Source organism: Quercus robur, chromosome 3 (assembly GCF_932294415.1).
Source record: "Quercus robur chromosome 3, dhQueRobu3.1, whole genome shotgun sequence".
Lineage (NCBI taxonomy): Eukaryota > Viridiplantae > Streptophyta > Magnoliopsida > Fagales > Fagaceae > Quercus > Quercus robur.
In genome coordinates, this window is record NC_065536.1 from 51,595,349 (window position 1) to 51,601,362 (window position 6,014).

Consider the following 6,014-nt stretch of genomic DNA (forward strand, 5'->3'; position numbering starts at 1 on the left):
AAAAATAATAATAATAATGGTAGTTGAATAAAGTAATTTAAAGATGCCAGTGAAACTTCTTTCAAAATATTAAAAAGATCTGGCAATAGAATTTTAAAAACTTCTTTCAAAATTATAAAAAAATCTGACATACACCATACACGCATGTTTGTTTTTAACTGAAATTGGGGGTTGAAGTTACGACTTCAGTTAAAAACAAGTGTGCTCATTGCTCAAACTTTAATTAGAGAGTTTTACTTAAGATAAACTATGTTAATGTGCTTCTAATACAACGCAGGAGAAAAAATATGTCGTATGACATGTAACATAGACTTTAAACACATGGAGTAATTAAGCATGGCGTGTAATATCTGAAAAATGAATAAAAGTTTTATGAAAATAGTAGAGGACATTTACTTGGTACAATCATAGTTTGTAAGATATAATTTTTGCACTTTAATCTCTAACTATATCCAGTAATCACTCTTAATAAAAATAAAATTTGGTCCTCTCAAAGAATTTTAAATTCTTGTTATATCTTTATTAAATGATAATGATCTATAATATCACATTTAGGATTAAATGATAATGATCTATAATATCACATTTAAGATTAAAAAAAAAACATTTATAGATCATACCAAAGAGAATTAAATGATAATGATCTATAATATCACATTTAGGATTCCTAATGATTAATAAAACAAAATTATTGGAAAGATAGATGTTTCAATTCGTGGGAGTTGAGCTGTCTTCCTTGATACAAAAAACTGAGTGCGTGCTAGTTTCGTGAAAGCCATGTTCTAAACTGATGTTTGATCGGCCAACTATATTTGATATGGGATCTTTTAAACATCATTGATTCCTTAAAACAAACTTAAAAAAAAAAAAAAAAAAAAAAAAAAAAAAAAAAAAAAATGCTATCTCGCTCTCGTTGATTATGTCTGCCATTATGTTCCGGGTGAAAAAAAATAAGATCATAATAAGATAACATAAAATAAAAAGCTTCCTCACACTTCCAGCCCAAGCGATTTCCTTACCAGGTGATGGACCTAGCACATAATAGGTACAAGTGAAAAAAATTAAATCATAATAAGATGTGATGAAATAAAGATTATATTAAGGATAGAATGGAGTTGTACTTTGTTTTTGTCTATACCATTTTCAGCATTGATTAACCCCTTGGAGTTTAATCCTTTATGGATTTATCAATGAGTATTATTATTATTAATTTTTTTTTTTATACAAGATGAAAATTTTACTTTAGCTTAATCTAAATATATACGTGTGTGAAACTCCCTCTTGGATACTTGAATCATGACCTTTGCTTTTCACATCCTATAAGCACTTAATACTTATTGAGTGATCATTGTGTTAAGGGTGCGTGGTAGTATCAATGAGTATTATTGGACATATATATCAGTTAAATATGGTGCTTGATCCAAGCAATAATGGTATTAATTGTTATTTGCTTTGATTCATTGCTGTTAAAAAGATCGGTGAATTGGTTGAAAGGTATGGAAAGATAGGGATTCGAACCCTCGGTAAACAAAAGCCTATGTAGCAGTTCCAATGCTATGCCTTCAACCACTCAGCCACCTTTCCTACATAATGATTATGGCCCCAAAACCGAGTGAATAGTGAGTCATTTCATAGCATAATGAATAATGAAAAAGATTCAGTTTTTATCTTGGGTTTTGACCATGAGGAAGAGAGGATCAATGAGTCTTACCCATAAACATAAACATATATTAATATTCGCCTAGCTTATGAACTGTTTTTTGGATTATGAGCTCCAAGTATTATCTAACGAGGTATAGGGTCATAGGTGGGAGGCATGGGTGCAATTATCAATTTGTTAGCAATTTTTATTTTTGTTTGATTTTAGGCACAATTGGTGATGCAAATATGTTTGGCCGACATTGTGATATATATTTTTTTATGATTTATATTTGCATCCATGTTTCCAAAACTAATGATGTAAGATTAGAGAAAGTTTTCGAGTTGTTTGAGCCATCAAAGTATCCGCAGGAAGGTTCTCATAAAGAGAATGGTAGCTGTAAGGTTGAATTTATTCAACCATCTAATTGGCTTTATTCCGTGCCAAATTTGCTTGTAATTCAGCATTTAGTAACCCTGTATTTAGGTGGGTTTGTTGTAAGGGTAGTGAGTGAGATAGAGTGAAGATTGCTCAAGAGTGTGCAAGAAAACAGAGTGTCGCGGCTGGGACTCGCGGGTGGACTCGCGGCTGCAAGCCGCCAGAAGCTGCACACGTGCCAAGCATGCTGGAAGATGAACAGTCATGCTAGCTGGAGCACTACAGGACAAAACAGGACAACTGGCCATACGGTTAACTCGCGACTGGATCTCGCGACTTGGTCAAGCCGCGAGGTCAAGCCGCGAGCCACCCCTGTTTTGTAAAATCCTGACGTTTCACATTCCTCTCCACTCCAGTATAAATACCCCTTTAACCCACGATTGAAAGAGAGCTTCCAGAGAGAATTTTGAGAGAGAAACCCTAAAGAAAAACAAGATTGTTTCACACACAATCTATACCTTAGAGTCTCTTCAAATTCCCTCACTCTCTTCCTCTCCATTGTCAAAACCTTGAGAGGCATTATACCAAACCTGGTTCTCACCATTATCATCTCTGTGAGACAGTCGTTTGGAGTTCTGGGAAGCAGTTAGGAAGGAGCCAATCTTCATTGGTTGATGCTACGGTGTAGTAGCGGAATCCGGGAAGCTAGAAAAGAAAAAGGTTCGGCGCAACCTCGTTGGAGCAAGAAGCTTGGAGGGCTTAGGTGCACTGGGTAGATTAGGCTTGGAGGGTCTATTGCTGTCCTTGTATCCCAACTGTATTTTCTAATGGATTGATTACCGCTTGGAGGGCGGCGGAGAGGTTTTTCGCCGAGGTCTTCAGTTTCCTCTTCGATAACACATCGGGTGTTATCTTTGTGTTTGCATCTTCCTTCCTCTCTATCTCTGCCTTTACATTATTTGCTGTGGTTTTATTTTGTTATGGCTTAGATAGTTGTTTAACCAATTTCATATTATAGCATATGTTAAGTTTCCGCACACTAGTTGTTTGACATATTGCTTGTGTTGGTTAAGTTGGTTTTTGGGGGTCTAAACGTTCAAAAGTGTTTTTGTACACGTTTTTGAACTTTCAGTAGCAATATCAAATTAATCCCAATAGCTCATAATGCAGAGGAGGAGATGTCATTAAACTCACTCTCTCAACTTTGGAGTAAAATATTTCGCCTACCATGTACTAAATATGTCAATAAACATATAAATAACAATATTTGTTTAAGATTAATGCTATTTCCATACCAAATTTAATTCTTAACTTCCTCCCCTCTCATATGATAGATAAAAAATTAGGAGTAGAGTTGAGAAAAATTAATTTGCAATCAAACATATGGTTTCAAAAAAAAAAAAAAATGTGGAATACATAAAGTTGAACATAGCAAAATTAGAAATTGAAAGAATTCATTTAAACTATTGAAAGTCCATCAAACGAATGATCCAAAGCGACTAGTAGGGGAGAGTGCACCTTATCCCAATTACTTTCTCTCATAGTCAATTAAAAAAGCACCCATATAGTCTACAATCTTTTCTCTAGTACGTTTGAGCTGACTTTAACTATTTACCTTATCCATTTCCACGAGAGGAAAATTGTTAATTTTTGGGACCACAAACTTGATCACTAAAGCCAAACAAGCACAGTCACGCAAAGGGGAAAAAATATTTTCCAAGCTTCTATTTGCTTCATGATTGATAAGTAAGTTACAGTCACAAGAAAATTTGCTCTCCATTTTACCACAACAGCTATTGTTCCACCTAATCCTATATTTATGATTATAAATCTCCACATTTTTTAATTTAATTGATCTTACTATGATGTTCTATAATATAGGCATACAGTTTTTATGAAATCTTAAATTAATTCCCTTGCAGCTTCCTGGTAGGTACGCAGAGTGGATGTTTGGGTTTAGCATAATCCCATATGTAGTACAATTAATTTTAATAAAGTATTTCAAATAATCATCTTTTTTGAAACACATTAATGTAAGGAGCAGTGTACTATCATTCTTTTGATTTAAAACTCTACCATAATGCATCTATACCGATATCTTTAAAGTTAAAGAATTTTCCTTTCTTTTATGCAGTATGATAGTTCAAAAAACGTGTATGAAACACCTTTGAACGTTTAGACCCCCAAATTACAACTTAACCAATTCAAGCAATATGTCAAACAACTAATGTGCGGAAACTTAACACATGCTATAAAATGAAATTGGTTAAAATCTATCTAAGCCATAACATAATAAAACCACAGCCGATAAAATAAAGGCAAAGATAGAGAGGAAGGAAGATGCAAACACAAAGACAACACGCGATGTGTTATCGAAGAGGAAACCGAAGTCCTCGGCGAAAAACCTCTCCGCCGCCCTCCAAGCGGTAATCAATCCACTAGAAAATACAGTTGGGATACAAGGACAGCAATAGACCCTCCAAGCCTAATCTACCCAGTGCACCTAAGCCCTCCAAGCTTCTTGCTCCAACGAGGTTGCGCCGAACCTTTTTCTTTTCTAGCTTCCCGGATTCCGCTACTAGACCGTAGCATCAACCAATGAAGATTGGCTCCTTCCTAACTGCTTCCCAGAAACCCAAACAACTGTCTCACAGTGATGATGATGGTGAGAACCAGGTTTGGTATAATGCCTCTCAAGGATTTGACAATGGAGAGGAAGAGAGTTGAGGAATTTAAAGAGACTCTAAGGTTGAGATTGTGGGTGAAACAATCTTGTTTTTCTTTAGGGTTTCTCTCTCAAAATTCTCTCTGGAAGCTCTCTTTCAATCATGGGTAAAAGGGGTATTTATATTGGAGTGGGAGAGGAATGTGAAACGTCAGGTTTTACAAAACAGGGGTGGCTCGTGGCTTGACCTCGCGGCTTGACCAAGTCGCGAGATCCAGTCGCGAGTTTACCGTATGGCTAGTTGTCCTGTTTTGTCCTGTAGTGCTCCAACTAGCATGACTGTTCATCTTCCAGCATGCTTGGCACGTGTGCTGCTTCTGGCGGCTTGCAGCCGCGAGTCCACCCGCGAGTCCCAACCGCGAGTCTCTGTTTTCTTGCACACTCTTGAGCAATCTTCACTCTATCTCACTCACTACCCTTACAACAAACCCACCTAAATACAGGGTTACTAAATGCTGAATTACAAGCAAATTTGGCACGGAATAAATCCAATTAGATGGTTGAATAAAATCAACCTTACAATCTCCCCCTTTGGCTATTCCGTGACAAAACCCTAAAACAGACTCTAGACTTAACACGTGAGTTGGGAACAGTTGAACAAAACTCACTCACACCTAACTCTAGAAGCTGTGAAGCACTTGAATCATATGAACATAATACTCCTGAAACACAACAATACACCATGATCATTGTAAGCAGAAAATTATAAATGCATATGAAACAGGCAATATGAGATCAAGCAAAGATGGAGTTAATAAACAAACCATGGCTTGATCAACCAAGTGAACACCACAAGGTAGTGATCACAGTGCTCATTCACACTTGGAATGAACACAAGGACATACAAGTTAACAAGCACAAGGCAAGACACTTGTATGCTCAACACTCAACCAATGCATAGCACACAAGGCAAATGCATCTAGGAACAATCCTACAAGGGCACAAGAGTGACAGTACATAAACCAAAATGTAGAACATTTAGATTAAAGTACTGATTTCAACATAGCATAAAGGCTGCATTAAGCAAGGTACAAACCATAAAGCCTATAAACTATGCATAAAACATTAACCCTAAAAGCTTACAAAAGCACATGGGTACAAACACAAAAACATCCTGAATAACATCATCAAAATATATTAAAGATTAAACCAAGAGTATAAGTAATGAGTTAGGAACAGCTATACACCAAAACACAGTGTATCAAAACCATAAAAGCACTAAAAGTACCCAACAAACATAAACCTAAAACCATAAGTTTAAGGATAAGACTA